Source organism: Talpa occidentalis, unplaced genomic scaffold, assembly GCF_014898055.3.
Source record: "Talpa occidentalis isolate TD23 unplaced genomic scaffold, MPIMG_talOcc4v2.1 talOcc4.14, whole genome shotgun sequence".
NCBI classification, from domain to species: domain Eukaryota; kingdom Metazoa; phylum Chordata; class Mammalia; order Eulipotyphla; family Talpidae; genus Talpa; species Talpa occidentalis.
In genome coordinates, this window is record NW_023601433.1 from 14,758,691 (window position 1) to 14,786,572 (window position 27,882).

A 27,882-nucleotide genomic window follows, 5' to 3' on the forward strand; every position below is an offset into this window, starting at 1 on the left:
AAGAGAATAAACGGATATTTAAAAAAAGTAGTTTCCTCCCTTTCTAAATTTACTGATACATAATCATATAATTATGTCACATTTTAGAAGTATTACATTTTTTCAAGTTCATTAATATAAAATTGATAGACCATTGTGTAAGTTTAAGATGTACAGGATGATAATGATGTGTATATATTATGAAGTTGTTTCCACAAAATGGTTAAAACATCCACCACCTTACATAGTAAGCATTTGTCTTATATAAAAGCTTTATTTTAATTTATACATACAAGAACTGAGGTATAGGACAGAGGTGTGTGGGGAAAAGGGTTGAGAAGATTGACCAGAGAGAGAATGGGGAGCAGAACAGGCAGATCTACTGAAATACACTGCTGAGAGGAGCAGAAGGCACTATAGGAGAGGTCTTCTGTGCAGTATGTGGGTTAGCTTCCTGGCTGGGGATCAAACTCATGCCACAGTGGCTGGCGATAACTTGATAGTGCTGAGACTTAGCTTAATAGTGCTGAGACTTTTAGCTTCATAGCACTGAGACTTTTAGCCCTGTACCACCAGGGAGGCTCAGCATTTGTTTCCTTTTAATCTTCTGTTGAGAACTTTTATGATCAACTAAAGCAAGTTTCAAGTATAAAATGCAATACTAATAACTATGGTTACCGAGATCTACACTAAAGCCCGGAACTTAATAATCTTATAATTGATACTTATTTATTTTTTTGCATAAAAGAACTGGGGTATAGGTCAAAGGTATGGGGGTAAGAGGATTCACCAGAGACAGAGTGGGGAACAGAACAGGCAGATTGACAGAAGGACACTGCTGAGGGGAATAGCGAGAGCTAGTCAAGAGTCTGCTGTGCCATGTGGGTTGCTGTCTGGCCAGCTGGGGATCAAACTCGTGCTGCAGTGGCTGCGGACAGCTTCATAGGTTGTGTTTTAACCCCTTGCGTATATGGGTCAGCTCCCTGGCTAGGGATCAAATTCAGGCCATAGTAGTGATAGTGCTGAGACTTAACCCCTACGCCACCATGTTAACCAGGAGGTCCTATACTTTATTTTTTAATTGTAGCATTACTGGTATGTAAATAATGGTGTATCTTAAATTTTATTTTAGACTCTATCAAATATGTACGTAGGCATCTGTATTTCCAATTTTTTTCAGGTGTTATTTTATATTGACTTGTCCCCTTTTGTTACCACCCATTCAGTTCCTCCCACTCTAGTAGCCTCAATTATTTTTTTTTCAAACATTTATTTATTTATTTATACAAGCACTGGGTTCAGTCAGAGGCACAAGAGGGTGAGAGAATTCACCAGAGCCAGAGCGGAGAGTAGAATAGGCAGAGTGACGAAGTACACTGCTGAAGGGAGCAGTGGGGGACAGGAGAGGTTTACGTGAAATGTGGGACCCTAGCCTGCCGCCAGGGATTGAACTGGCACTGCAGAGGCTGCAGGCAGCTTCCAACCCAGCGCTCAACCCCTGTGCCACAGGGGAGGCCCGCCTGAATTCTTATAGACTCTATATTACATTTTTTTTAAAGATTCATTTATTTATACAAGCACTGGGTACAGTCAAAAGCACGGGAGGGTGAGAGAATTCACCAGAGACAGAGCAGGGAACAGAATAGGCAGACTGACGAAATACACTGCTGAGGGGAGCAGCATGTGAGTCAGGAGAGGTCAGAGGCAGCAGGCAGCTTCGCAGCCCAGGGCTCAACCACTGTGCCACCAGAGGAGGCCCTACATTACATTTTTAGTTATTTTTTTAAAATTGTTTATTTATTTATACAAGCACTGGGTAAAGTCAGGAGCTCAGGAGGGTGAGAGAATTCACCAGAGCCAGAGGGGAGAGCAGAGCAGGCAGACTGTCGAGGTACACTGCTGAGGGGAGCAGCGGGCGACAGGAGAGGTCTACGTGCCATGTGGGACCCTCGCTGGGTGGCTGGGGATCAAACCGGCGCTGCAGAGGCTGCAGGCAGCTTCATATTCCAGCGGTGCAACCTCTGGGCTACCAGGAGTGCCCTATATTACATTTTTAAATATATAATATATACTTGGTAGTATTGCTACATTCTTTCTCATATTTGCATTTCAATTACCTTAGGACTGACCTATAGTTACTCATTAGTTGATTTTATAGCATAAAAGCAAAGCATGTTATCTTGAGTTTCTCATATTATTACATTTTCAGTCTTATACAATGCCTTTTTGATCACTTAGTTGGTGACTGAAAGAGAATTGATCACTGATTTTTCTGGCATGTCACTGTGAATCCTATCCAGTAGTGGTGCACCGAGGCTGAAATCATGTTAACTGCGTTTAGGACAAATGTAAACCACTCCAGGTAAAATAACCTTGTTTAAAAAAAAATAATAACTTTTATTGCAGAGGCCTTGGCTAGGTTCATGATGACATAGGACCTTGTTTGAATATAATGATTTTAAATTTTGAGCTTAAAATGACACTCTGAAATCTAGTCAATGTGCCTCACTTGATTTAGATTTCTCATAGAACATTATTCTCAATAGAATATGTTGGTTTGGCATGTAAAATCTTCAGATAAATAGAAATGGCTGGTGTAGTACTACACTTTGTCAGTCTACAAACAACCTTTTTTATTTTCATATATATTCTGAGCTAATTCTTTTTTTTTTTTCAATACTACATCTATGTGTTGTTGAAAGCAAAAAAAGGGAAGGCTCATTCATGGATCCTAGAAGGCAAATGTACTTGATGAGATGGAAGAAAGTACGTGCAAACAAGTAACTACCACCTGTTAGAATGAACATTGAATGTCAATTGTAGGTGTCTAAGTGATGTACAGGAAGGAGGGTGAGTAATATTTATGGAAACATATTTATGAAACATAGTGTCTCTGGTAAGTGCTTTCACATGGATGTTGTTGATGTTTGAGGGACATTTATTTATTTTTATTTTTTTTCTATGAAGTTGACTCACAATTATAGAGCCAATACAATAGATGTTTAAAAAATATTAATTAAATACATGTGTCAACACTCATAATTGTTTTAAATTTTATAATACAATTTTTAAATATAAGAAAGTTAAAATTGTTTATTGTGGAATATTTTGATATATTCTATACCCCTGTGATATGTAAGTCTACACTCTAGTTAGCCCATCTTACATAGGTACCACTTTACCTAATCATTTCATGTTAACCAGGACTTGTCTTTTTTTTTTGAAGATTTATTTATTTATGCATACAAGAGCTGGGGTACAGGCCAGAGATGCAGGGGCGGGGGTGTGTGTGAGAGGATTTACCAGAGATAGAATGGGGAACAGAACAGGCAGACTGACTGAAATACACTGCTGAGGGGAGCAGTGGGCGAGACAGGAGAGGTCTGCTGCACCGTGTGGGTTGCTCCGGGATCGAACTCATGCTTCAGTGGCTGCAAATTGCTTCATAGTACGGTGCTTAACCCCTTGCGCCACCAGGAAGGCTCAGGACTTGTCTTAATGTTGTAGAGTAACCTGTCATAATTCTTACAGTGTGTTTGTACAATTAAGTTTTGGTTATTTTTGGTAAAAATGTGGAACTACAAATGCTGTTTGAGTTTACAGAGGTGAGAACACTTTCCTTGCTTTGTGATGTGATAAAGATCTAATAACATTTGATAGATGCTTCTAAGGATATGATTGTTGAGTATGTTGATAAATGGCTCTTCAGGTGTTTAAGTAGCTTTGCTCTGCCAGGAATAAACCGACAGTTTAGTGTAGGGGAGCAGCTAAGAGCTGAGTATACTATACTTCGTTGATCCCCCAAATAGTAGATGAAGAAACCTCAAATGACTTCTACCTTGTATTGAAAGGGGAATCACTGTCATCCTCAGGGGTATCTGTCACCCTCTTGTGCCAGGGATACAGGCTAGAAGAAGCAATTCTACTTGTACTTTCACACATTGAATGTCATCTCAATTAGGTTCTGAATCTGCTTTGCTAAAATGATGTTCCTTTGCCTATGATTTAGAAAGTTCTAATGTGTAACAGAAACCATTTGTAGGAGACTTTACTGGGTTAATTTAATTTGAGTGACAAGATTAATCTTAAAAACTAGGAAAGGTAGTCAAGATTCAAAAAAATGTTATATTTCAACTGAATTTTTTAAAGATTAATTTTTATTCATGCATGCAAGAACTAGGGTGTAGGCCAGAGGTGTAAGGCAGGAGGGGTTGGTGAAAGGATTCACCAGAGACAGTGGGGAATTAGAACAGGCAGATCTACTGAATTACACTGCTGATGGGAGCAACTGTGGAGACAAGAAGTCTGCTGTGCCATGTGGGTTAGATCCCTGTTGTGGATAGAACTCATGTTGCAATGGCTGTGGATAGTTTCATAGTTCTGATACTTAACCCCTTACTTAACTCCCACCAGGGAGTTCCTCATTTGAATTTTTTATTATGAGTCACTTTGCATTTAATGTATAGCTGATAAGGATAATACAGTGACATAGAGGTATAGCTATTTGTACATCTCAATTCATTGGGGTTCCTACTCATAAAATTTGTGTAGCATATTTATAGAGTTCCTTGTATCTTATCATTTGTTATGGTGTCAAAGATAATTTTAAAAAATACATTTCCCCATATCATTAATTTCACATCTGTTAGGAGATAGATAACTGGAAAAATAGTATGCTCTTTTATTTCCATGGTAAAATTTGGATTATATTACCATTCCAATTTGGTCCCTTGTGTCAGAAATGTTAGACCGTGGCTTATATGACCTTTATTGTATCAGATAGAGCTGTTGTTGGACTTTCTGCTTTACCTATTTCATCTGCCTTAATTTTGAGTATCCTCATTATTTGGCATTTTTTATACTTAACTCTGAAATATTTGGTGGATGTTTTAACTATAATGTTGGTCTTTAATTGGTTTATAATAAGTTATTGTGGAAAATATGAAGTTATTTTTTGTATTTGTGGTGACATTTGAATGTCTTACTTTCAGGTTTTTTTTTTTTTTTGGACTATTTGTTAAAATCTAATGTAAGCCATTATATGTAGTTCAGTGACATGGAAGATCTCAATGTAATTCTAGGAGATTGTTAGGGTCTTTTATTGTCTTTGATTTTTTGTTGTTGCCTTAGTTTATATCAGTTGTTGATAGTGCTGCTATATATCATCCATTGTTAAAGATGATCATTCATTCTCCCAGACCAGGTGATTTTCCTCCATTTATGAAGATGCACTGCCTGCTGGTATACTTTTCTTTATATAGTTTACTTCTTGTTGGGAAAGACCTTGACTGGATTTATGATGAGCTGTGTTTACTGAGCATGATGATGTGAAGCTCAATGTGAGTACTCTGAAGTCCAGCCGAAGCGTCAATCCAAAGTTCTGGCATATACATTTTTTGAACATAAGTTTAAATTTCAAAAGGGTTTTTTTCCATCAATACTGTGCATGTTAGGGAGAATGGAACTGTTGGTTTTTCCAGTGAAATACAGGGAAGTTTGTTCTAGATTCATTAGAATTTAATTTTGGATAGTACTGTCTATGTTTTTGTAGCATTTGTACATCTCACCCGTCTTTTTCATAATGCATTTCAACTGATACATCAGTTTGAGAAAATAACTACTTCCCTTTCCATTATTCGCATCATGCAGTTCCAAACTCATGCCAAAAGTTTCCTCAGGTCCTGGTTCCAACCTCTATGAGGAAGCTCCAATTACCACACAGATATGAAATTGCGAATTTATTGGTGAGATATTGATTGCTTTGACTTAATTTTTGGCAGGATGTTTAAGTCACATTCAGAGGGACTATTCTTGATAAATTAACTGTCTGTGCATCTTGACAAAGAATACATGGAAATTTAGAGTTTAAGTCTTTGTGATTGAAGACAATGAAATTGTCAGTTTGCAGTTGTCTATGTTAAGCCCTAGAAAGAAATTGATTTGCTAAATACCATGCATTTTTATCAACTGAATATTTAAGATGACTATTTAAAATTAATCCTTGCAAATATAAATAATGAATATTTTGCTATCTGTGATTGGCATTCTGTGAGTAGGTGCTGAAAAAATAGCTTTTTGAAAACCTGTATAAAAACGCAATCAGGGATAGTTAATTATACCAAGTTCTTATTTTCAAATAGTCATCTTAATTTGCTGAGATGTGTGTATGTATATTTATATGTGCATGTATATATATGTACACATATATGGTATAAGGATATTAATACTGTGACAGGTGATCAGTTTATAATACAAAGTTATCAGGGTTTCAGAGAATTGTATGGTTGGTTGGTAAGCCTTTTTCTTAATTATTTCCCTCTTTCCCTTACAAGTCTTTTTTTTTTTTTGGCCATACATAGTGCATTTATTTTTTGAAAATATTTATTTATGCATAAAAGATCTGGGGTACAGGCCAGAGGTGTGAGGGGGTTAGAGGATTCACCGGGGACGGAATGGGATCAGAACAGGCAGACTGACTGCAGAGGAGAGCAGCAGGTGAGTCAGGAGAGATCTGCTGTGCCATGTGGGCAGCTCCCTGGCCGGCTGGGGGATCGAACTCATGCTGCAGAGGCTGCTGACAGCTTCATAGGTTGTGTCTTAACCCCTTGCACCACCAGGGAGGCTCCGATATAAATAGTGTATTTATAACCTCTCAGAGTTGTCTAGGTTGTCTTCAGTGTTGCCAATCCTGGCCAGTGTGGATATATTGGAAGAACTGAGAACCTACTGAGCTGCCTGTTTTATCAACTGAATTACTAGAAAGATTTCATACTCTTGCGTGACAAGGGGAAGGAATGAGGTTCAGGTCTTCTTGAGGTATGGTATTGACTTAAGATTGTTTAATAAGTTTAGATGTTTGGTGCAATGTAGAGTGGGTAGTTAGTAGGAAAAGAGATACAGTTATATTTGGCAGCTCAGCCACATCTTAACCCCATCCCTGGATGATACTTCTTTATTTAAATAAATTTGCCTATAGATGTCAATGTGGGGAAGAGGATTAGTTTTTGTTTAGAATTTTTTGAGGGGCAAAGGCTGTCTTAATGATTAGATGCATTGTTTTCTTGCATTTGATAACATCTTTCATTTTTCTGTGGTCCAGACAAGATCATTTATAAGGGCAATTTAATGAGAAGAGTAATGGAAGGAACAAAGCAGCAATAATAGACAGTGAGCATGGTGATGGATGGAGAAAGATAAGAAGGAAGAAGATAGATTTAAAGTGACGAGAGCAATGTTGGCTATATGGAAACTGCACTGTTTGAGTATTAGGACACAACAGGTAGCATAGGCATCAGAATTAGTATTCATCTACAAACTGGTGCTATCTTTAAGTGTGTGGGCCTCAACCTGCTTTGCCATGTAAGCCTCTGTACGATCTCTTGAAATGACTATTATAGGTATTACTGTGTCTTCTGTTGAGATTGTTGTAATTTGCAAAATGTGATCATCAGTTGTCTTTTTTTAAGATTTATTTATTTATGCATACAAGAGTTGGGGTACAGGCCACAGATGCAGGGGTAAGAGGATTCATCAGAGACAGAGCAGGGAACAGAACAGGCAGATTGACCGAAGTACAACTGTTGAGGGGAGTAGCAGCTGAGGCAGGAGAGGTCTGCTGTGCCATGTGGGTTGCTCCCTGGCCGGCCTGGATCAAATTTGTGCAGCAGAGGCTGCGGATTGCTTCATAGTGCACTGCTTAATCCCTTGCGCCACCAGGAGGCCATCATCAGTTGTCTCTCTACTACAGATACTAGAACAGATGAAGTATTACATTTCTAGGCAGTTTATATGAAATAAAATATTCTCATTTAATACACATGAAAAACACCTGGAGGTCCCATGCTAAGTTTCTGACTCAGGTGTGTACAGGAAAAAACTGGATTTTATTTGGAATAAAAGTACTTATGTGAGTATGGATAATGAAATATGTTATATGTTTATAAATATGAAATGAACATTGAATTTTGAAAGAAAATTCATCAACTTGTATAATCAAAATACCTTTTTTTTATCCTTTGAAGATTATTACAAAAGTCGGAATGACTGGTTTTGGTCATTGGAATCAAGTACATGGGAAAACAGACATTCCTATAATTTCTCTGAGAATATGAGTGCAAATATTTTATAAGAATAAGCTTCCAGTATATATTTAAATTATGTATATCATTTGAATAAACAGGTTTGCTTTTACTAATTTTCCTAGTTAGGAATCAACTGTACAAGTTTTCACTAAGTTTACATTGGATAAAAATGACCAGTAAAGAAATTTCCAGAAAACAGTAGTTTTTTGAAAAGCTTTTTAAGGTGTGCTTTACTGAATAACATGACTTTCTAGATGTGATCATTTCTGCTTAATAATTAAACCTTTGGAAGGGGTTTGCTGATGTGACTAGCATATGTGTAACCTTTGTTACTTTGCATTTGGTATGTTTTGTATCCACTTCTCGATACTTTTTTTCAGTGGTCCATAAAATGTATATACTAGTGGCTTTCTTGGTTTTGAGTTCGAGAAATACTGTTTTCTGAGGAAATTTCCACATATGTATTATAATTTGGCACAAAGTTCTGTGTTGGGTGTATTTAGTTATTGCAATCTAGTATTGTTTTCTAATGATGTTTCTCTGTACAGATATTATTAAGGGATTCTCAAATGTTACATAGAAGCTTTGAAGATTAGCTTTTTTATTTGGCATTCCTCCAAGTTTGGAAGTGCTGCACAGTCTATTGCTGTGCTATCAACCACTGAAGAAGGAACCAAGACATTTGAAGCAAGATTTCTTTCTGTGACTTAAACTGAATACAAGAAGAAATCACAGGATTTAAAAAAAAAAATGTAACTTTGTGGGTTTTCTGAGAGTAAGATATTGCTGTGATTCTGGTTTTGTTATATTTATTGGGTGTCAGATAATGTGGAACAGTTTTTTCCTAATTATCTTTTGCATGATGGGTAACCCTCTCCAGTGAGCTTGGTACAAAGCAGTGGTTTTGTATTTTAGATAGATTGGATGTTTTCCTAAGTGGATTAAGGCCATAAGTGATGTCAAAATAACAAAAGAAATAACTCCCTACTCACTATCCCACTATCACAAGGCCTAGAATGATAGTCAGCATCTAGTAGGTGTTTGATAGATAATTGCCTTTTGGTATCGGTACTACTGGTTTTTACTTATTTTTAGTTATGTTTCCTTGATTCTTTTCATTCATTTACATAAATAATTTTGAGAGTTCAATAACTTTATTGGTGTAATTTTGCCTTTTGTAGAGGCAAAATTTGCCTTCTAGTGTAAACCTAAATTTCCCATTCTTTGTAGGAGTTTGAGTCACGAAATAAGGACGTTGTGTGGTGCCATACTGAGTAATGCTCCAGCAATTAGAACAATACTTAAATGAGCTTGCCAAGCTTTTATTTGGGTTTTGTGGATACAGAAGATAACATTCCTTTTTTGCCTATTTTTCAGTTGACTTCACCTGCTTCAGGCTAGCTGGCTGGAGAGAAACATCCATGATTTTTTTTAAGTATATGTTCATTTGAATTTGTCCCTTTTGTAAATCTAATAGAAATCAAGGGGGGTTTTGTTGTTGATGAGCATATGACAGTTTTATTTGTTGGTAATGAATGACTATTTTGATTGCATAAAAATATGTGAAAACTCATCATTTGTATTATTTTGAATGGTGAAATGTACTGGTTATTATTACAGTCTTTGTAATATACATAAAAAATTGTGCAACTCACTAAAACAGAGGAATTTGAAATGATTTTAAAATGACAAAAACTTGAAGGTAATTCAAAGAAGAAGATGTGATTGTGGATTTGAAATGTCTCAAAATCACTCATAAGAATCCCTTAAAAATCATTGTTTGATATGTTCAACTATGAATTTTACAGAGTTTTAAAACTATGATCCCAAGTAAGAAAGGGCTGTTTATTCATGGACATTAATGGAACCTAAGACAGATGGACACGGATTTCATTCAACATAGGAAATTTGTTACTTAGGTAGACACTGTTGAAACTAGTGTATGTGACTGTAGTTGGGATAACTTTCTAGATGCAAGTTCTGCTGTCTTTTAATTATATTTACAAGTTTCTAATCAAACCCCTGAATTTTAACATTAATTCATCTGTCTGCCAAAGCAGTTTCTGGGAAAGAACATGAAGAATGCCGCCACACTTCTAAATAAATCTTCAGGTGATATGTTACAGGAATTTTACAAATAACCAACAATCAGAATATATGTCAAATATATAAACATAAAATATTTAGAGCTTCTTTCACCACTACCAAAACTTGGAATTTTCTACTTTTAGTCACTGAACATACAGATTCATATATTTTATGACATACCTTCATCTTTATCCTCAAGTCCATAAAAATCTCTAGAAATGTGTATAGCAGTAATGAATGATTCCAGCCTGGGATTATGTAGAACACATTTTCAAACCTTTTTGCCATTAACATAGTAGGAGAGTACAGCATGAGTGACTACAACTGCATCAGTAACATTGTTTCAAAATTCTTCTGGAGTATCCTAAGAACTTTGTCTTCTGGACTGCTGTGGACTTCAGGTAGACTTAGGAGATCTTTGGCCCCCACCTTACTGTAGTCCTAAGATTTTCTACTTAGTTTGCCTTGCCAAACACTGTAAGAACATTGAAGATTTCAACCAAAAATGTGTGAAGGATTCTATCTACTGAATTATTACATGGATAAAACTTGCAGAATTGTGCTTCTCTGAACAATCTCAAGTAGACTGAAGCCAACTCTGAAGCTGTATTTGGATAGAAAGGGAAAGGCAATACTTCTTGATTCCAGATAGAAGCTTCACAATCAGAAAATCAGCAAACAAAATATCAGTTTGAAAACTTAATCTTGCTTTTTAAGTATTTGCTTGTTACTAGCAATTCTGGGATTTGCAAACAGAAAAACAAAGAATTTTTTATTGCTGTGGAACATCAATTTGTCTTCTAAAGGTTTGCCAGAAAAATACCTGCATATGTGACATCTGTACACACAAAAAACAAAACATATCATTTTTTTTCCCTCCTGGCACTTTTGAATGGCTCAGCATATTATCCTACTAACTACTTTATTGGACATAAATAGCATAAGAATGTTTAATTAGGAAAGTTGAGTCTGGGTAATAAGGAAATGAAAGTGAAATCTTTAGTGACTGAATAGGTATGAACTATTCATTGGATATTAAAAGATGAAAAGAATTGCTATTAAACATAAATTTTTAAATATTCTAGTTCAGTATCTAGTTCAGTAATCTAATAGTCTAGCACAGAGGTATACATTTATAAAAATATCTGCTTTTAAAATTGCTTTATGAAATTGTTACTGTGATAAGACATAGCTAATTTCCTAAGAAAGTTTCTAAAAACATGTTTGGGGCTGTCTTCTGAAAAATATTTCAGAAAGAATTTTGAGATCACTCTGTAAAACTACGCAATTCTATATTCATGATTTTACTGCTTAGGGGTAACAGAAAATAAGTTATTAATACTTTATTTAGAGAAAAAGTAAGTCATCAGTTTTGTGAACCTTGGTAATATTGTGTATGAAATTATCAAAAATATAGTGGCTTTGTGACATTTAATGAATTGTGATTGCCAACAAAGACTTTGGTTAAATTGATGACATATTTTCAATACAATGAAAGAAATAGAATTGTTAACAAAACTGATGTTAAAAATCATTTTATTGCTATGGGGTTTTATTGGGAGGAGGGAAATTATTTTGTTAGCAGTAGGCATGTAAGAAATTTCAGTAAGGCTGTTGTTGATGTAGATGACATTCCCTAATGATCTCTGTGAAAATTCTTGTGATACGAGATTTTTCTACAGGAATGGAATATTTGCACAGGAGGCGAGCCTCTATGAACACATGCATGTTCAGGATTGAGAAAACATATATTGCTGTGTATAGAGTAGAAAAAGTGCTGTGTGTTATGTTTTTCTGAAGTACATAGATGACTGATACATATGGCCATTCAATTATTATGATTTGTTGATTGCTGAGAGGTGTTTCTAGATCACTTTGTAAAGAGCTGAATTAGGAGACAAGACACTAAGGAATTTTGGAGGCCTCTGTGGATATATAGTGTATGTGCACAGATAGTTCTTAAAGGGCCAGATGATGGGAATCTGTTAATATTCTAACAAAGAATTTTTTAATCCATCTTTCTCCAGTAGAAATGTTAAGTTGCCTTTGGACATAATGCATTTCTGATAGATATTTAACATTTTGTTATAAACATTATAATGTTAATTTTATTGGTTTAACATCAAATATTCTACATGTATTGACATTGTGAGTAATTATCAATTTATAAGGCTAGAACCATTTTTGGTAAAAAATGCATCATTATACTTGATTTGTATGTCATATTCCTAATGTGTAATATCTACCTTCAATGTTTAATATTAATCTACTGTTACTATTTTATGACAAATTTCATCATGATAGAAATATCTTTAACTATTGGTCAGCCCCTTTTTATGGTTTTCAGCTATATTTGGATACAAAAAGAATTCTTTGTATAATATGCATGTGATAAAATAGCATAAGATAGTTAAGTTTTCATTTGCCAAAACAATTTAAATTTTAATGATAGTGAATTATTGTTTTGAATTATTCTTATTTTTAGTTTCATAGGTAGCTTCTAAGTTTTTATGTGGCACGTTAGCAAGTTCATAAAATCTTGGGCTGACCAAAGGAATGTTTTGGTATTTTTGTACAAATAATTAATAGTTAACTATTTTTTAAGAAACAAGGAACAGGTATTTCTGCATGTTTTGTAAATATATTCTATGTAGAATAGCTACTTTCCACTAATGTCAGACTATCTCTGTGTAAATAATTTGGCAGCTGAAGGGTGTTTTGTTATATGATTGTATATAAAATAATTACAATATGTAATATGAAATAATTTTTGCTTTAAACTTTTATTCCCTGATTTATTGGGAATTGCTGACATGTGCTTGTATATAAACACACTTACACGTACATATATGCACAGTTGTAGTAGTGTGTTTAAAGCAATTTTTTTGGAAACTCACAGAAAGCTTTTTGTCAATCATCCGTGTATTTTGTTGTAGGGATCATGACATAAAGTTTATGAATTTTATTATGTTGGTCGACCATATTCTGAGAGGGCTACATACATGGTAGATAAATATTTTTATTTTTTAACATATGCATAAGATTTGCTGATAGACACAATTTTAATACCCAACAGATAAAGGTAAAAACACTATTTGGGCAAATTGTTTGTTTGGAAAGTTTTTGGTTGATGGCATTTGTTTGTTTCTTATGTAGAAGATAATGTCACTTCATAAAATATTTTTGGAGAGGATATGTAATTTTGTCATTATTACAGAATATTTTCATTGAAATGTTACTGGTAGAATCACTGTTAAATCACAGACACAGAGATCAGTTAGCCTTCATTGTCTGTTTTTTTATTTTTATATTCTTTAGTTTTTAATTAGATATTTGTTACAGAAATCACTGCCATTTCTTATTGTATGTGTATAATTTAATTCTTAATTCCATCCAGTTGTAGAATGTTGGAATAGAGTAGTAAGTAATAATTATAGATATAATACATATGCTTCTTGTGTAGCATTTGAACTTCTTAAATGTGTATAGATGTCCTCTCCACATACATGTGTATACACATGCATACAATAAATATTGTAATGTTGAGCTGTGGTGAAAAATTTCTATTACCAATAGAACTGTTTCACTCCTATATGTTCTTGCTTGATATATTTGAGGGAATTATTTGATAGTTCTGTACATGTGATCATAGATTTTTATATCATGTAACTTTAGATGTGAAGAAATATCTCACTTTTGAACATGTTTTACTTAAAATTATAGCATATTTTTTTTTGCTTGTAGAAATGAAATGGTCACCAAGCCTATATATTGTTGAGTGTGATTTCTACACTGCTGTGTATACAGCTAGTTTTAAACACTTAATTTTTTATGTAAAGACATCCTTATTATACTTTTAAATATTAGAAAGTTTTTTTTTCCAATATAATAATTAGCTTTTATTTGTGTGTACAGTGGTTTGTTGTTGTGAGGAATACGGACTAGGATTTCTGACCTCATCTATAATATACTTTTGCTTTATATCTGTTCTTCCTGGTTTATAGAGATGTGGGCATATAAGCATTGTAATCATGCCATTTCCAGACTATAAGTTAAAATTGTTTAACTTCTGCAGCTTATCTTAGAAAACATGGGTGGGCTCATTAGGGTTTATTGTTAAACAGTTGTGTTTATAATAGTTGCTTTATTATATTTTTTATTGTGTAAAGATATAAAATTGTTTATAAATGGAAAGAGAAGGTAGTGGTAGTTTTTTAATATTTGATATTTCCATTTTAGTTTTGTGTAGTCTTCATTGGATTGCTAGAATTATTAAAGACAAATTACTCAAATTGAGTCAAATCCTTTTTCAACTATAATTTTTGTATACATGTTGTTATGTTAAGGAGGACCTAGAGTCATTTAGTATTTTTACCTCATTTTTATTTAGAAGAAAATTTAGATTGTAGTCATAACATTGTTTGACTCTATATTATATGAAAATACCTCAACCTATATAACGAACATGTAGGTATATTTTATTTTTCCAGATGATCTGAGATTCATGATTCATAGTATATTTTATAGAATCTCCTAAATTGTTTCTATTTTCATTTGTTACTTAGCAGAGTAACCAATGCAACTTTGTAAATAATGGGTAGTTGAAATATTTTGTTTTAAAACATCTAGTATACCTAGATGTATTGAGAGTCTCACAAAGTATAATTTTGTAAATATCTCCTTGTAGATTTCTTAGTACTGTTTGTTAGTACATTTATAATTAGCATGTTAGTTCTTAATGAACAGGCAGTTGGAGCTTTTGCAGGATTTATCATACTTGGTTAAGAGGAGAAATTGACAAAATGATGCATCTACCTCATTTTCATGTAGAACTTCACCATGGCATCAAGTGTGAATCAATAATTAAAAACACAGCATGTAAATTGATTTGGTGTTTCTGGATGTACCAAATTTCCTGAAATATTTATTTAATGTTACTATTTTTTTATAAAAAGTTAATTTTTTAGAACAGTTTTGAGTTAAGTAAAAATTGAGCATGAAGTGACATTTCCATATACCCTCACTCTCCCCTTCCATTCATAGCTCCCCATCTCCACTATCAACATCCCCCAGCAGAGTTGTACAATTTGTTAAAAATTAATTAACTACAATCACTGAACTCTCATAATCATCCAAAGTCCACACATTATGTTACTGTCAACTCTTGGTGATGTACACTTAGGACTTGCACAGATGTAGAATGACAGGTATCCTTTGAATAGCATCAGTACACAGCATTCTGATCCTCTGTGTCCTGCCTGTTCATATCTCCCCTTTTGTTTATTTTGCGTTTGATTTTTTTTGTTTGTTTTTAGCACTCATGATATAAGTGACTTGTTAAAAAAGGCTTTTATACTACCTCTTGGAACTATACAATTTTGTATATGTTCCCTTGGTTGCATGACAATATTCAAGACAATTTTGTAAATAATAGGTATATACAAGATTTTTAATTTTAACATCTAGAATTTCTAGATGTATTGGAGTCTCATAAAGTATAATTTTGTATATAATTCATTGTAAAATATCATGTTTTCCTTGTTTCCTTCAATTTCTTTACAGTGAAATTGATGAGAATTATTTTTTGAGCTATACATATTTTGATATTTGTTTATTGAATTGTTAGGGAAAGGAGAAAATGAAAAGGATATTTTCACTTTTACATTCTCATTTAAAATTCAGATTTTAGATTTTAACCTTTGTTTAGTGTTTGCAGTATTATGCATTCAAAAAACCAAAATCATAATTTTATAGTGTATTGCTAATGGGGCATTATGTATTTTAATCATAGGAAATGTGTTTTATAAGAAATTTTATTCTCCCTCTTGAATTATATAATTTTGTATCAAGATGCATGACAGTATTCAAGACAATTTGCTAAATGTCAGATAATCATTTAAAACTGACATTTCTAGATGAATCAAGCACACAAGTATACATTTGTGTAAATAATTTCATTGTAAAATATCATAAAATGGCTTCTGGAAATGTTTTTGCAGTACAACAAATAGGTAATTAATAATCAACCTCTTTGGGCTATGTAACATTTTCATGTTTGTTCAGTGGGTTTTGGAAAGAGTGAAATTATTGCCTACATGTCTTCAGATTTTAGATTCTCGAGTCTAAGTTAAGATTACAGTATATTTGATAACAAATGTAAATAGTCTTGGGATATAGTTTTGTCTATAAAAGAGGAAGACATGAAGGAAATGGCCATTTTAATCAGATGCATTCACTTAGCAGATAATGGCATTGCTAAAGTATTCATATTTTGCTATGCTATATAAGTATACTCTGCAAATTTAAATATTTATAGGCATATACATGTGTGTTAAATATGTGAAATTAGTTTTAGCAGGATAGATCAACTGTCACTCATCTTCAAGTGTTTTACTTTTTCCTCATTTATTAGCTTATTGCTTTAAATTTTATTTTTATTTGAAGATTATAGAAATAATTTACTTATAACATTAAAAACATTTCAAGAGGCCCATCTCATGTATAAAATGTTAATTTTTGTATAACTGATCAAAGAGGTCCATATCTTCTATTTTCATATATAATATGACATCGATACAAGATGTATATAAAGATAAAATTTAATTATCATTTTCTGAGAACTTTATCAGATTTTCCAGAAAACAGTTACTTTTTGTGTGTTAAATGGTAAAATTTGAAACAAATTTGAAAATTTGAAACAAATGTGTAAATAATGAAGAATTTCTTACAAAGTTTTACTCAGTATTGATTAAATTTCTGATCATCTTTTTGAACATTTGGGCAATGACAATCAATTGAGTGTATAAAACTTCCAAAATTATGTAGCTTACTGCTGGATTTTTATCTGTTCCAGCACTTAAATTTACAAAACAGCAAGTATGTTAAAATTTGAGCATGACACATAATTTGAATGTATCAAATTCCTATCAATAAAATGTTATAATAATTATAGCTTATAATCATACCAATGAGTTTGTCATAAATATATCAAATACCAAAAAAAGTAACTTGACATAGGGTGGGTACTTGACGTTGATTTTTTTGAAAATTATGTCATTTTTGAACAAATGTCAGCTAATTGTTTAGTTGCAGGGGCATGTGTGTATGCCACTACTTTCTGAAATCTTAATCATTATTCCTGGAAAAGGGGATTGTCTTTGATAAGATTATTGAGTTAATGTTTACTCACCAGTAATTATGATGAGTAATTATTTTTTTCTACCTTCCTATTTTTTAATTATTTTATACTTTTTTTTTTTATTTTTTGCACAATGTATTCGTTTTCATCTTGGTATAGTCCCCCCTCTTGTTTTGATGCTACTTCCTCTTCCTCCTTTACCCTCCCTGTAGTGTGTCTCTGGTTTATAGTTGCTGAGCTGGAAGGGGATGCTCAGCGAAATAAGCCAGAAAGAAAAAGAAAAATACCGGATGGTCTCACTCATAGCAGGAATTTAGAAAACCTAAATAAGGGACCAGGAAAAACACTTATTATAATAAAGTAAAAATGAGTTATTATTTGAATGTTTTTTTTAGATATTTTGTACATCTGAGATAAATACTAAAGCATTGTCTATATATTTGTACATTGCTACTTGACAATTTAAAATGAGTTTTCAAATTATTGAATAGAAAATTGCCTGGAAGAACATGATAAAATGATGACAGTATTGTATACAGGGATAGGATTTGGGAAGTGCTTCTGCTTTCTGCAATCAAAAATTTAATGTTATGTCAAAAATGAACACTTTTAATCAAGGGAATTTTAATGAGTACACCAATTTGTTCCTGTCTTCATTTTTGCCTGTCAACATCTTGAAAGCATTGGGCTTGTATATCAAACTTTGTATTCCAAGTTGCCATTGTGAATGAGTTTTGAGTGACCATGAAGAATATGTGATTTAGAGACTAGCGCAGCAAAGTTTTACAAGTGAAAAAAAGTATTGGATTACCCAAGGAAAGAAGAAGGGACAAGAATGGGATTTTGAGGTAGGTGCTAAATAAGCATTTATATTTGGATTGGCAATAGATGAGTAATGAATGTAGTCATTGAAACAGTCTATAAAGAGGGTGAATTTTCCTAAGGCATTACTATGTTTGAGTTTATTGACTAGGTCAAACAAATTGTTGGAGAGTCTCTTAGCATTGGTTGAAAATTGCTTTAATTTATGTGAGTAATAAGAGAATGGATTTTCTACTTGTATAGTGACTGATTCAGTCAGTGGATTTTTATAGGTCTTTGGTGTTTTAAGATTTTCAAAATTAGAATGAAATTTATATTCTCTACAATTGTGCTAATGGTGCTTAGAAAAGTTTTTTTTTAAGAAAGTAGAAAGTTAATATCTTTTGCGGTAATATTTACGGGTTTTGTAATTATCTTCTATGAATATTCCTTACCATTTCCATTCTAATGTCATGTCTTGTTTATATCTTTGTTTATATCTGTTGTCCTATTTGTATGTAACTTTGGCTATATCTTTTACTCATCAGGTGACCATGATAAAAAATTTGCATATAATTTGAGGTGGCAGCTAGTGAGCTACTGAGGACAAGTAACATCATCAGAGCATTTCTGTTCCTTTTAATTCATGCAACTAAACTGCACGACACAGGTAAGAAGATTCCAGAATAAGAAGTGCTGTTGTAGGAAGATGCTTTGTCTTGGCCCAAGAAAACACTTGTATAACTGTATTGATAGTGAAAATCAGTCAATGAAGCCATAGCTGACTCTTCGAAAGTTGAGTCAGTTATAGAAATTAATGAGGAATTGTTACTGAATGTTAATGGTAACAAAGTCAGTCTGAGCTACTACTTAACTTGCTACTACAGCTTTTTCATCAGAATGGTACATATCCTAACCTTAAAATGTTTCTTTTTTTTCTGACAGGGCATTACAGTTACAAGAAAAGATACTTTTATCATCTTGTTTTTAATCCCAAGAATGGTACACCAGACCTGTTGCTGTATTTCTTATTTAAGAGCTCTTCACTCTTATCTCTGCTCCCAGGAATAACCCTTTAGTGATAAGATTGTAAGGATGTTTTAATGCTTGTAATATTCATGGAGGGGCACTTTGGCTAGACAGGCCTGCTTTTCTTAAGTAAAATTAGTGAAATTTTGCTGGCAACTAGTCAATAGAAACTATTCAAATTGCTAATTACTATGTAGCAAGTTGTTTTAACTCATATTGGCATAAAAAACATGGTTGTTTTTCTTTTTTAAAAAAAGATTTATTTATTTATGCATACAAATACTGGGTTACAAGCAAGAGGTGTTGGGGGGATGAGAGGATTTGCCAGAGACAAAGTTGGGAACAAAACAGGTAGATTGATTGAAGTACACTGCTGAGGGGAGCAGCTTTGCCTTCACTGTTACTGCTTTGGGTGATGTGTCTGTAAAGAATCTTTGAGGTGCATATCATGTAGTGTTTCCCATATATTTTCTTAAGTATTTTATGGTTTCAGGTCTTATGTCTAGTTCTTTAATCCATTTTGAGTTGGTTTTTGTGCATGATGTGAGATAGTGGTTAAGCTTCATTCTTTTGCATGTAGCGACCCAGTTTTCCCAGCACCATTTATTGAACAAACTTTCTTTGCTCCAATGCATATTCTTTGCTCCTTTGTCAAAGATTAGTTGACCATAAATCTGTGGGTTTATTTCTGGATTTTTTTATTTGATTCCATTGGTCTGTGTGTCTGTTCTTGTTCCAATACCATGCAGTTTTGATGACTATGGCTTTGTAGTATAGTTTGAAGTCTGGGAGTGTGATGCCTCCATTCCCTTCTTTTTTTTTCAGGAGAGCTTTGGCTATTCGGGGTTTTTGGTGATTCCATATGAACTTCATATGGATACATTATTGGATTCTGATAGCTTAAATTTTATTGAAGATTTTTGCATCAGTGCTCATTGGGGAGATTGGCCTGTAGTTTTCTTTTTTTGTGTTGTCCTTGTTCGGTTTTGGTATTAGTGTAATGTTGGCTTCATAGAATGTATTTGGTATTATCCCTTCCTTCTCAATTTTTTAGAAGAGTTTGTGAAGGATAGGCACTAATTCGTCTCTGAATGTTTGGTAGAATTTATTTATAAATCCATCAGGTCCTGGGCTTTTGTTTTTGGAGAGGTTTTTGATTACCATTTCATTTTTGCTGCATGTAATTGGTCTGTTTAGGTGTTCTATTTCTTCTCTATCTAGCTTTGGGTGATTGTAGAGTTGGAAGAATTAGTCCATCTCTTCTAAACTGTTGAACTTCTTTCCGTATAACTGTTCATAGTAGTCTCTGATTATTCTTTTTATTTCTGCTGTGTCCGTTGTGATTTCTTCTCTTTCATTTGTGATCCTGTTTATTTGTGCTTTCTCCTGTTTTTCCTTTGTGAGCCTGGCTATGGGTTTCTCTATTTTATTTTTTCGAAGAACCAGCTTTTGGTTTCATTGATCTTTTGGATTGTTTTTTTAGTTTCAATTTCATTTATTTCTGCTTTGGTTTTTATTATTTCTTCTACTGGTTTTAGGGGTTTTTTGTTGTTCTTTTTCTAGTTCTTTGAGCTTTGAGATTAGGTTGTTTCTTTGAGTTCTTTCTTTTTTTTGGTTGTTTTTTTATTTAAATATTTTATTTTATATAATTCTTGCATCTTTTTTCATCTTTGTACAATGTATGCATTTTCATTTTGGTTATATCCCCCATACAGTTGCACCCCCCACTTATTTTGACTCTAGTCCTTCCTTTCTCCCCCCCGCCCCCATAGTGTGTTTCTTGATATGAGCCTTTATTGCTATATATTTTCCTCTTATTACTGCTTTTGCTGCATCCCGTACATTTAGAAAATTGGTGTCCTCCTTGTCATTCAACTCAAAGAATTTTTTAATTCCTTCTTTGATCTCATTAGTCCAGTGGTCTTCCAGTAGTATGGGTTTCAATCTCCATGAGGTAGGAGAGTTCCTTGCCTTCTTTTTATGGTTTATTTCTAGTTTGATGCCTTCATGGTCAGAGAAGATGGGGTATGATTTCGATCTTGGTGTATCTGTTGATGTTTGTCTTGTGTCCCAGTATGTGATCGATCCTGGAGAATGATCCATGTGTGCTTGAGAAAAATGTATACTCAGATTTTTTTGGGTTTAGTGTTCTGTAGATGTCTGTTAAGCCCAAGTGCTCTAGATCCTTATTTAGAGCTTTAGTGTCTTTACTTATTTTTTGTCTCATTAATCTATCCATTGTTGATAGTGATGTGTTGAAGTCACCTACTACATATGTGTTTTCTCTGTCTGTTTTCAAAGATGATCATAGTTGTCTGATATATTTTGGTGCTCCTTCATTTGGTGAATATATGTTAATGAGTGTTATTTCTTCTTGAATTATTGTCCCCTTGATCATAATGTAGTGACCTATGGGGTCTCTTTTTACCTTTTTGAGTTTGAAGTCTGTTTTATCTGATATAAGTAAGCTGTTCCTGCTTTCTTTTTTGGTCCATTTGCTTGTAGGATTTTTTTCCATCCTTTAACTTTGAGTCTATTTTTATCTTTCGTGGTTAAATGTGTTTCCTGGAGACAGCAAAAGGTTGGGTTTTGTTTCTTAATCCAGCCTGCAACTCTTGTGTCTTTTTAGTCCATTTACATTTAGAGTTAATATTGATATGTTAGTTAGTATCTGTGTTTGCCATTGTGTTTGTCTTTCCTCTGGTTTTATTTATTCTTTTAATAACTTTTTTTTGGCCTTCTTTCGTTGTTATTCATCCCTCTGTTGGTTCTGGCTTTAGGACTCCTTGTAGTATTTTTTGGAGTGGGGGTTTAGTCATCATGAAATTCCAGAGTTTCTGTTTGTCTGGGAAGGTCCTTATTCTTTCTTCATAGAGGAAGGAAAGCTTTGGGGGATAGAGTATTCTTGGTTGGCATTTGTTGTCTTGGAGTCTGTTGACTGTGTCCCTCCACTCTCTCCTTGCCCATAATAGTGTTTCTTTGGAGAAGTCTGATGTCAGTCTGATTGGTTTTCCTTTGAATGTTATCTGTTTCTTCCCTCTTGTCAGCGTCATTATTTTTTCCTTGTCTCGGATTCTTGGGCGCTTTACTATTATGTGTCTTGCTGTATTTTTCTTTCGTCATGGAAATTTGATGTTCTTCTTTTTTTTTTTTTTTTTTAGAGGCATGTTTTATTTATTTATTTTATTTGTTTGTTTTGTTTATACATGCACTGGCTACAGTCAGAAGCGCGGGAGGGTGAGAGAATTCACCAGAGCCAGAGTGGGGAGCAGAGCAGGCAGAAGGACTGAAGTACACTGCTGAGGGGAGCAGCGGGCGGCAGTGGAGGTCTGCACGCCATGTGGGATCCTCCGCCGGTGGCCGGGGAGCAGCCGGGGATCGAACGGGTGCCGCAGAGGCTGCGGGCAGCTTCGCAACCCAGCGCTCAACCGCTGCGCCATCGGGGAGGCCCTTCTTTCTTATTATATGTCTATTTTCAGCTCCTTCGTGTTTTGGAAGTTCTCTTCAATTATTTCCTTGAATATTTTCTCTGTTCCTACATCTCTCTTCTCTCCTTCTGGGATTCCTATAACTCTTATATTTCCTTTCCTCATGAAGTCAGATAGTTCCTGAAGTCTTTCTTTGGTCTTTTTCCTTCGTACTTCTCTTTTCTTTTCTGTTTTGGTTCTTTTTATTTCTGTATCTTCAAGAGTACTTATTCATTCTTCCATTTTATCTATTCTGCTTTCATTGCTTTTCCCAGAGTTCTTTTGTGCCTCCATTAATTCTTTGATCTCCTGCATTTCTTTTACTTCCCTCTTTAGGCACTCAATTTCATTCTCTGATCATTGATTATTTTTCCCTTATTGTTTATCTTTATGACTTCTGTCAGTTTTTTAGTCACAGCAATTTTAAATTCTCTTTCTGGAAGGCTCAGAAGTTCTTCCAAGTCTCTGTCGTTGCTATCTGGTGGGTGGTTTTCTTTTTGTGGTGAGTCTTTCTCCTGAGCTGTTGCTAGGTTGCATGTAGTTTTCCTTCTCCTTACTGCCTGTCTTCTAATTTGCCATATGCGTTGGGACACTGTGCGGCTGGTACTGACCGGTATCTTTTTGGTGTGCTCTTTGTGGGGTTTTGGAAACTGGTGGTCCAAACGAGTCAAATACTGTTATACCACAAGTCTAGTGAGCTGGTGGTACTTTGAGTATGTTAATGGTGGCTGTTGGAGAATATTTCCTCCTTCTGTGTTTAATTACAAAGGTGTGTCTTGAAGTCCCACAAACTTCCCTAGAGGTAGGGCAGCTGGACTGCACTTTGGGTTCTAAAAGAACTGGATCCCCCTCTAGGCTCCAACTTCTTGCTTGGCAGGACCAGGCTTGTGGGGTCCTTCAGCTCACCTCTGACTGCAGGGAACCTTTCTCCTCTGGCTCCGCAGGGAGCCTTCTGCCAGTTTCAAGTAGTCTTTATTGAAGATAGGTCCCTGTTCTAAGATGGCGATGTGGAGACGCACTCCCCTGCGCGTCCAGTCCAGTCTGTCCTGGCCTTGGGTGCCCGCTCCCCCTTTGGGCATGGACTGCTGGCCAGAAGTGGTCTGGCATGGGTGATCTTCCCAGCTCACCTCTGGCTCCGCGGGGAGCCTTCTGCCAGTTTCAAGCAGTCTTTATTGAAGAAAGATCCCTGTTCTAAAATGGCAATGTGGGGATGCACACCCTGTGCACACAGTCTGCCCTGGCCGTGGGTACCCAGGGAGGGAGCATTTTTTAATGAAAGCAATAATGTTATAGCATCCAGTGAATCCTATCTTCCACTGCATCAGGAATTGTGTGATTCTCATTTTTTTCACTTGTTTTCCTGCTTTGTCCCTTTGAAATATTTCTTCATTCTATGTACTGCCTAGGTACAGCATTCACAAAATCCTTTAGCATTCATTCTCAGAGTTTTATTGCTAAATGTTAAACAAACAATGAAGTAAAGGTTTTAATTAGATTTTTTTCCCCATTTAGAATAAATCTTAAGTAGAAGACTTCCTGTGAAATATCTACTTGAGCAACTTTGATGGCCAGCTGGAATCATAGGTAAGAAGTTGTAACCTCATAGAGTAGTGCAGGACAGAGGAAAAATAACTCAAAGTCCAAGTAGTGTGTGAAGAGAGAGAGGCAGAGGTGCCACATCTCTGGAGATAAAGCTCCTTTCCCCCAGCAAGACTCACATTTATTTGGGGCTCAGATTAAGGGAAGGTGGGAAAGTCTGTGGAGGAATTTGTGAAAGAATATGCATGGTGGGGATGTGGATTGGGGATGCATAGCAGTCTGGCACAAGCTAGGGGAGAGTGGCTGCTGATCAAAACATCCTATCTCTAGTCCTTGTTTTACACTTAACTTACTGTCAAGGTGGTCTAGCTGGTTATGCTAATCTGGCCATAATGTCTGCCTGCTATTTTCAGCAGATATCCTCATACTAAGACTTTTGTCCTGGTGAGAGGCTACCTGCCTGCCTCTACATTTAGCTTAATCAGCAGCACCTTTGGGCTCCAAACAAAATCCCACAAACAATTGTGGCTGGGGGAGCCACAGAAGTGAAGTCTTTTCCAAGTTCCATTGTAGCCTTAAGTATGTCTTTGGCTTTGGCCTGGGGTGGGGGTGGAGTCCACAAAGCCTGTATGAAATTAGCTTTAGGACATCCTTTTCCCCCTAACAATGTACAGTTAGTATTTATTTCATCAAGTTAGTTCTATTTGTTATTTTCAGTACAACAGTTAGGCATTGTTGCCTGTTTCTTGTACAGAAATTCATGTAGATTGCATAAAGTAATTATTTATATTAATGAGATGAATCCAGCTACATAATTGTAAAGAGACATAGATTTTCCCAGAAAATGTAGAAAAGTCTGTTTAACAATAAGAAAGAAACCAAAATCTAACTTTTTTATTGTTAGAAGATTACAAAGGAATTCTGTTCCACATGTTATTTTTTTCATAATAGAATGGATGATGTATTTCATTGTACATAATTTTTTTTAGTCTCTTGCAAAGATCACATAATGTTTGCTTCTAACCTTTCCTCACTTTTCCCTGTTCTGCCTCCTCAGGTGATAACTGAATAGAAATATGATGTCATTGTTAATGTTACCATATTCACCAAAACCAAAAGGTGATCTTCATCATGTATAGAGATTCCTCTTTCATATGTTGCAGTGGACACTGCAAATGAGAAAACTGGACTTGAGAACACTCATGTTTTAATGTTACCTAATGGATGTCTTTGGAGAGAATTGTTACCAGGCACGTTTACTGTTTCACTGTTGCCAGTGGACTAAAATCTCAGGAGCTTGAATGGCTGAGACATTCCACAGAGACTCAGGATGGTATAACTGCAAGAATTCATTTCGGTGTTCCCATAAGTGCATATATTTACAATTTTCACTTAGCACAGGGTGAAGTTAAGATTGATTCATGTTAAAGTTTTGAAATAATTATAATTGAGTGGAAATTTTGGAATATGAATATACAATCTTTATATTTTTAGTCAAAACTAAATATTTCCTTATGTTTTCTCAAACTGTACAAATATCAGTGTTTTTAATCTTAGGCAATGTGACCTACAAGGAAATTTCTTTTTTGTTATTGTTAAGTCATCTTCATATACTTTTCATACTTAGTAGTCTTTAGTGTTATTTCATTTTCATCTGTGTTTTCATTTCGATTAGAATATTGGTCTCTTATTTGTTTCTAAAAGTACATTTATGGCTAAGTATATTAATAATTTGTCATGTATTGCAAATGAATATCATGTTTTTTTGCCCTTATTTTACTGTATTTTATTTTTTTGTTGTACTGAAGTTGTATATTGAAATATAATCATATTCTGGTGTATGCTTTTTGAGTTTCGTGTTGTTTTTTTTTAAACATGTTTGCCTTCATACACTTATCTTTATTTTCTCTACTTTTTATCTATTATCTTGTCATATTATTTGTTTCCATTAATCATAAAACTGATTTAAAGAACCACATATTTAAATTAGTCACTTTAAGTCACTACCACTTATTTGAAGTTCTACCATAATCCTATAAATCCCCACATATAACTAGTTGAATTTTATTTTCTATTTTTTATTGATAATTTAAAAGCCCTGATGATTTTTAATCATATCTGTTGAATTGAGATTTATCCATTTCTCTTTTTCAGACTATTACCTGTGTATGCTCCTATTTTTCCTATCAATTGAGGCTTAACATTATTTTGCAAGTTGGAAAAATGCAGTTTTAACTTTAATTGCACCAAGTTTAATAGATTAATTAGGAGAGAATAGATATCTTTAAAATTGAGCCTTCCTATCACATTGCAAGGTATGTTTCTCTATTTACTTTGGGATACTTCTAGTGTTTTCTTATTCATTTCCAGACATTTCACAACTCTTAGTAATGGGTAGAGTACACCCAGGTTATTTTCCATGACATGTAAGCATCGTTTTTCTATGTTTTCATATGCTATCAAATGGTATTTCACTGAAATTCCAAAATGATGGTTTTTATCTTTAACAGTTCATGGGTAATTTCAGAATACATGGAAGTTGAGAGAGTTCTTGTAATTTAATTGTTAGTACTGATTCTTTTAGTTTAGGATTTGTTTGCATAGCAGTCTTACAGAAAGATTTCCTTCATTTTATTGTGGAATTTTCACAATTTAATGATAGTTTTCCTATGTGAATTACAGTTGATCATTTAAAAAATAAGATTTATTTATGCACACAAGAACTGGGGTACAGGCCAGAGGTGTGGGAATGAGAGGATTTACCAGAGACAGAGTGGGGAGCAGAACTGGCAGATTGACTGAAATACACTGCTGAAGGGAGCAGTGGTTGAATCAGGAGAGGTCTGCTGTGCCATATGGGTAGCTCCCTGGCCAGGGATTGAACTCCTGCTGCAGTGGCTGCTGAGAGCTTCATAGGTATTGTCTTAACCCCTTGTGCCACCAGGGAGGACCCTACAGTTGATCATTCTCAATGTCCACAAATTTTTTTTCAATTTGTGTATACCTTTTAAAGTAGTCATATTTATCTTTTGAGCAATTTTAGTTGTTATTTTTGACATGTTTATTTAAATATTGAAGAAAACATGTTCTACTCCTCTCCATGTAAATATTAATATCCAAAGAATGATTATAACCGACAACATTAGTTGTAATCAATCTTCAGCTTATGTGACAGGATATGTTTTGTTTTATACACATTGTTTTATAGTTTTATATATTACCTGTGTGATAGTTCACTTTTTTTTTTAAGATTTATTTATTTATGCATGTAAGAGCCGGGGTACAGGCCAGAGATAAGGGGGTGAGAGGATCCAACAGAGACAGAATGGGGAACAGTAAAGGCAGAGTGACTGAAATACACTGCTGAGGGGAGCAGTGGCTGAGACAGGAGAGGTCTGCTTCGCCATGTGCGTTTCTCCCTAGCCAGCCAGGGATCGAACTTGTGCTGCAGAGGCTGTGAATTGCTTCACAGTGTGGTGCTTAACCCCTTGCATCACCAGGGAGGTCCCAAGGTATTTCACTTTTAATTTCTTAAATTGTTTTGTGAAAACCAGTCCTTAAGAATATTGGAGGAAATTATTTAGTATTTTGTGTCCTTGTGGATTTTGTTATCTTGGGGAAAGCATGAATTTTAGCATATGACACTCAGAAGGGACCGCTGAAATTAATTTTAGCTTTGTGTGACACATAGTGCCTTTCATATGTTTGTTTTGGATTGATTCTGCCATGTCTTATATGTTTAATTTTCATCTGATACTTG

At 34.6% G+C, this 27,882-nt stretch overlaps 1 long non-coding RNA gene and 2 other non-coding genes across 3 annotated transcripts; all 3 read left to right on the plus strand.

Moving 5' to 3' along the window:
* The first annotated feature begins 2,049 nt into the window (after positions 1-2,049).
* LOC119245193 (uncharacterized) lies at positions 2,050-25,954 on the plus strand. Its single transcript, XR_005125195.2, has 5 exons — positions 2,050-18,134; positions 18,636-18,757; positions 19,033-19,176; positions 24,096-24,167; positions 25,180-25,954. It is a non-coding gene; the product is annotated as an uncharacterized LOC119245193 (long non-coding RNA).
* Positions 2,398-2,471, plus strand: LOC119245423 (small nucleolar RNA SNORD107). Its single transcript, XR_005125351.1, has one exon. It is a non-coding gene; the product is annotated as a small nucleolar RNA SNORD107 (small nucleolar RNA).
* On the plus strand, positions 5,270-5,336 carry LOC119245421 (small nucleolar RNA SNORD64). The gene has a single exon (XR_005125349.1). It is a non-coding gene; the product is annotated as a small nucleolar RNA SNORD64 (small nucleolar RNA).
* Positions 25,955-27,882: the final 1,928 nt, after the last annotated feature.